This window comes from Rattus norvegicus, chromosome 9, assembly GCF_021556685.1.
Source record: "Rattus norvegicus strain SHRSP/BbbUtx chromosome 9, alternate assembly SHRSP_T2T, whole genome shotgun sequence".
NCBI lineage: Eukaryota > Metazoa > Chordata > Mammalia > Rodentia > Muridae > Rattus > Rattus norvegicus.
In genome coordinates this window covers 112,244,878-112,251,042 of record NC_141542.1, presented here as the reverse complement: position 1 = coordinate 112,251,042, position 6,165 = coordinate 112,244,878, and the positions used below count along the sequence as shown (strand labels likewise).

At 41.3% G+C, this 6,165-nt stretch overlaps 1 non-coding gene across 1 annotated transcript; it reads right to left on the bottom strand.

Annotated features, from left to right (window-relative positions):
• Positions 1-654: 654 nt before the first annotated feature.
• Positions 655-785, bottom strand: LOC120094925 (small nucleolar RNA SNORA17). The gene has a single exon (XR_015630050.1). It is a non-coding gene; the product is annotated as a small nucleolar RNA SNORA17 (small nucleolar RNA).
• Between the last annotated feature and the right edge of the window lie 5,380 nt (positions 786-6,165).

The window sequence follows — 6,165 nt, the reverse complement described above, 5'->3', positions numbered from 1 at the left end:
AAAACTGTGCCAAGCCTACAGTCACTGTAATTGATATTAAAGTGGGATAAAACAAATGGGACAAGGTATCTGTGGTCTGTTTACTGTGGGATTCCACATCCACCCTGCAGGGACAGCCTCCTTCGGAGAGCTGTGTGCAACAGTAACAGAAGTCACCGTGTTCAGTTTGGAAAGCCCACAGAGAGTATCACACAGGCACTACACCTCACCAGTTAACTGTTGGGTAGTTCCTATAATGTGATATTTATTTGTGTATTAAATGTCTTGATTCCATAAAGCTTTCTTTGGTGTTAATGGTATTCATCTTCTGAAGCTGCTGGTTTAAATGTTAGTGTTTTCACACAGACACACAAAGAGACAGACAGACAGAAAGACAGGCAGACACACAGAAAGAGAGATAGACAGGCAGGCAGACACACAGAGAAAGAGAGACACATAGGCAGATACACACACACACACACACACACACACACACACAGAGAGAGAGAGAGAGAGAGAGAGAGAGAGATTTTAAAACTTTACTGTTTTTTTTTCTTTTTGTGAATTTCACACCATTCACCTCAACCCCACTACTCATCTCTTGCTCTCTCGTACCCAGTCTCCACCCTTGCACGACCACCTGCCTTCTGATTGGTCCAGGCTTGTTTTTCCAGGAGTGTAAGCTGCTTATCTTTCAGATTTCCATAGGCCAGAACAGTGAGTTTGGTTACAGCCTCTCTTCTCTCTGTCACCTACAGAAGCACATGTGGCATGGCAGCCACACCTACAAAGCTCCTAGGGGCTTTGACCTTTTATGGACTTATTTTCCTCCAAGTCTGTAAAATCGCTGTCACCTCAGTTGTTTACTAATGTGTATGCTTTTCGTTTTCCTGAGCTAATAAATCACCATTTCATGGTTATTTGTGATGCTGTACAAAAATTTTGTTTCCTCGTCTCAACAATTAGTTTCCATTCGGTCGGCAATGGCATTTGATTTCTTTTAAAAGAATTATGGCTCTCCCATTATCAAACTTTCCGTGAGAGGTTATATCCAGATGCCACACATATGATTAATGGATAGAGAAAGAAAATGTAATTGGAGCCCCACTTTCCAGTAGTGGCTGTCGCACAGAAGTAGCAGCAGTGGTGGCAGCAGCATCCGTGTCCTTCACAGCATCTCCACTTCTGTTCTGCTACTGAACTGGGAGCCCTAAACTCCCTGCAAACTTTCTGATACATTCACTTCCTAATATGTTAGTGCATCATTTTATGTTGATAGCAATAAAAACGTAATGTCTGATTCAGAGCATTTAGAGCACATAAGATATTAAACGCATGATTTCCATAGGGACTGTGAAAGAAAGTGCTGTAGGCTCACAGTGTAGTAAAGACAGAGGAGCCTTGTGTGGTGGCTCATGCCTTCAACCCTAGCACTTGGGAGGTGGGGACAAAGGATACTGAGTTCAAGGTCATCATAGCCCTGTCTAGAGGTCTGTACTCAGGTGATCCTAATTCTAGTCAAATTGTCAATGAAGGTTTTCTCCTGTTGAGTCATTGATAAAAGAAACTGGGAAGTCAAAGGTATAAATATAGAGAAGTTATGGATGTCGAGGCAGTAACTCACCTTATTGCAGGTAATGAATGAATCCTACATATATTTCGTACAAATCAGATGGTGAGAGGGGCCAGCTTGAGAGAAGTTGGGTTTTTATTGTAGTAGTTGTTTTTCTCAATGGAATATAAATGACTTCTAATTTTTTCTTTTCTTTTTTCTTTTTTCTTTTCTTTTTTTTCTTTTTTTTTTTTTTTTTTGGAGCTGGGGACCGAACTCAGGGCCTTGTGCTTGCTAGGCAAGTGCTCTACCACTGAGCTAAATCCCCAACCCCCTTTGCTTATTTTTGATATTGTAATTTAACTATCTATCTTCCCTTTCCTCCCTCCAAACCCTCTCACATGGCCCCCTTTGCCTACCTTTGAATTCATAGCCTCATTTTCATCTTTTGTTATCACACATATATGTAAACGTATGAATAGAAAGGTATATTCATAGATATAACCTGCAGAGTTCACATAGTGTGACTTGTATGTGTGTCTTCAGGGCTGTCCATTTGGCACTGGATAGCCAATTGCTGTGCTTTCCCCTCACGAAGACCCCTTCTCCTGCTCCCACCTTTCCACCATTGCCTCTAGTTCTCTGTGGAAGGCTGGTTGAGGCACTGTGACCTTATCTGGTTGGCATGTCCTGGAGGTATCCTCCTTGTTCAGCTCCTGTTTGTGAGGCGTTATGGGTGTAGCTTCGGGTGTTACTAGGACACACAATCCCACAGCTAAGTCTCTGATCCATGGTCTCTTTGAATATTCCCTCTCCCTGTTCTGCAGTGTTCCCTGAGTCTTTGGCGCGGAAGTGTTTTGCGGATGTATCTGTCAGGACTGTGCTCCGCAACTTCGGATTTTGACTGGTGTGGTTTTTGGCATTGGTCTCTGCCGGTCCTATGATGAGGGGTGAGGACTGCGTTTATGAAGGTCGACTTTGGAGGAGGATAGGGGAAGTCTGAGTAGCAATCGGAGCAGCTATGATCTGATTCTTCCTAAAGAGAGATGGAGAATAAATACCGTAGTTAAACTCGTCACTTTGCTCCAGGCTTCTGAGAGACCAGACAACCTCTATGTTGAATTCAGACTCCAACATAGAGAACGTGACTTAAGGTTGAACTCGAGTTAACAACCAACAAACCCTGTGCATGTAGCACCGGTTTCCAGAGTTTCCAGGCTACTCTCTAACAAGCCTGCGCCTGACACGTCACTCCCTAACAACCACCAATCAGGAGGAAAGCAGCAGTTAGATTTATGGTTTGGCTCCTAGCACCAGCCAATTACTTTAAAGGGCAACAAAATGTTATAAAAAGCCTCCCAATCAGATGTGTGCCAGGCCAGAAACCTCCTTATCACTTTGCTCGCCTCTATAAATGTTTGCTTAAAACTGGGCATGGGACTTCACCCTCCCATCCTGCTGCCTCGGGGTTGAAGGTGAGCCGAAACTCAGTGCTCGAGCTTGAACAAAGAAGACCCTAGTGCCATTGCATCAGAATCAGCTCCTTGGTAGTCTTTTGGGATTCCCGAATGCTTAAAAGACACAAGACTTCCTTTTCCCTTCGGTCGTCTCAAACAAGCAAGAACAGGCAAAGAAGTTTTAAGATATGTTCTGTTCATGTTCCCATCCTGGAGCAAACAGATACGTAGTAAAAAATTGGGGAATTAATGAGAATTAACGCTCGTTCAGCAGCGTGAAACTTGCAGGCATTTGGGAGGTTGGAGGTTTGCGTAGGTTTTCATTTTTTTTTTTTCCTTCCAAAGCTATACCTAACATTAGTTACAATTTGACTCTAGCTATACGAAATGATGGAGAGAGAAGAGAGTGCTCAGTCTAGTGTGGGTTCCATTTGTTCCACCTGGAAGTTGAACTTCATTTCTTCCTTAAGGTAGCCTTGCTGACAAATAGGCAGATTCTTTAAAAAATGTTTAACTCATTCTTTGAGAATGCAATACCTCTATATAATGTACATTTTTATCACACCTATCCGCGTTTTCATTTCTACCTTCTTCCAGGCCAATTTCCCCTTGCTCTCTTCTGAATCCTCCTCCTCCCCCTCTCCCTCCTCTTATCCCTCCTCTTATCCCTCCTCCTCTTCTTCTTCCTCCTCAAATAACCCATTGAGTGCAATTACCTATTACTGTATGTGCATGGGTATAGCAATCATCCACTAGGTCTTGGGCAACCTATCATGGATCATACCCCTGAAAATATTGATTTCCCTCCTTCAGAACCGGTAAATAGCTCCTGAGCTAGGAGTGGAACCTCTTGACAGGCTGCTTCCCTGCTCTGGGCTTCAATGCTGACTGGCTTGCTTTTGTGTTATGTGTTGAGTGTAGACAACCATAGTTGCTCTGAGTTCTGTGGTACAATAGCTCTGTCAGTCTTGCAGGCACTGCTTTAAAGTGCTGCTCAGTGCTTAAATTTTTCTGCTTCATCGGCATTGATGTCCTCTCAGCCTTGAGTGGAGGCGGTATTACATGGATGTGTCATTCAGGGCCAAACACTCCATTAACACGTGTTTGTCATGTTTCAATCAGTTATCACTGTAATAACTGCTATCCATTGTACAAAGAGGCCTCTCTGATGAGGAAATGTAGATGAACTTGTCTACGACTATAAGAATAAATCTTATAAAGTTGGTAAAGTCAGAAATAAATTTTTATTTGTATATCAATTTATGTTTTTAAAATAATATTATTTTTATTTTTGAGGTTATAATCACATCCATCTTTTCTTCTCCCCCTTCCTTTTAAATGCATTATTGAATATATATTTTTGCATATCCCATGTGTTTATAAAAGAATCTGTCCATTGTAAACAAATTTTAGTAGGTATTTATTTAGTTAACAGTGCATGTAAAGGAGTCTGTAAATGGAAATATGTTTACCTGATTTAAAAATTCTCTCCTACTTAAGGTAAGTTTGAACAACATGGAAATGGAAAACAAAGTGTATGCACAGACACTGATTTCCTTTGTTCCAACATCTGTACATTTTTTGGCATTTTTGTTTTCTGCCACATCTTGGGTTTGCAAGAATAAAAAGCTTCAATGTAAGGTCTGTAAAACTATACTATCCTCTATTACTTTTTCCTATAAGAAGAGAAGGTGACAAGAGCAGCCTCTGTCAGTGGCAATTCAAATCTGTTATTCTGAATAGAACTGGCGTTCAGGTTCTCAGTGGATAAGTGACAAAGTAAAAGATGTAAAAATGACAGGCAAAGTAAATTTATCTTCGTAGAGGAAAGCACTACTGTGTATTTGAATGTGATATTGTCACAAACAAATCTTCATGTCGTGGTGGTGAGAGTTCTCAGGATTCTGCAATGAGAGGCTTAGATTATGCAGGCTTTGCTAGTAGTTCCAAGACACTTGCAGGAGACCATCATTGACATGTCTTGACAAGAGGAAGGAGGTGGAGCCTGATTAACTATTCATGTAATTGCCTTAGTGTTGCTTGTGAACACATAACATTTTTAGTTCTTTACAACAAATGTGTTTTGAAGAAATATCACCTCTTTGCCTATGATACCTTAAATTTACAAGGTGGGATCATGAACCTTCATAAACAGAAAACAACAATATTCTTTAAAAATAAGAAAATGGCTCATGCCTTTAATCCCAGAACTTGGGCAGCAGAGGCAGATGGATTGCTGTGAGTTCAAGACCAGCCTGATCTACAGAGTGGGTCCCAGACAGCTCAGAATACAAAGAGAAACACTCCCTTGGAAAACCAGAAAACCAAACCAAAACAAGAAACCTTCTAAGTGACCAGAGTTAGGTGATAAAGATGCAAAAGGGTCCCTCTACTCTCACAATGACAAGAACTAAAAGCTAAGGATGATAGGGTGGCCTGTGGGTGTATGGGTGAGTTTTATGCTAACTTGACACAAGCTAGAGTTCTTTGAAAAGAAAGAACAGAGAAAATGCTCCCAATAGGTTGGCCTGTGGGAAGCCTGATGTGCATTTTATTGGCTGATTCTTGACATGAGAGCATGCAGCATATGGTGGGTTGTGCCACCTCTGGTCTGGTGTTCCTAGATACTACATAGGAAAGCATTTTGAGCCAGCCTGTAATCTACATTCCTCTGAGTCAGTTCCTACTCTGCGTTCCTGCCTTGCATTCCTGCCTGTCTTGCCTTGGATGACAGAATAAAAACTGTAAGGTGTCACAAACCTTTCTCTTACCCACTTGCTTATGATCACTGTTTTATCACAGAACTAGAAATCTGGCTAAGACTCTGGAACAAAGGAATCTAGATGTAAGCTGCACTGTATGCTTTAGAGAGTATGAACAAAAGAGGAATGGTTAGAAAACCACAGTCTAACTGTATCTACCCTGTATCTTGGGAATGCTAAAGACTATTATCCTCAAAGTTTCCCACAAAGATTCTGATACTCAACAGAGTCACATTTCTATTCGTACTGCAGAGGAAGTCACATAATGTCAGAAAGACAGACTTTAAACAACAAATATTAGATTGTTTCTACCACTGCTAATGAGTCTAGCAAGAACGTCAAGGAGAAACAAGGAGACAGATTTTACTTTTTCCTAGCTTCGTGATAAGCAGTGAAAAATGGGCCAGGCTAGAGT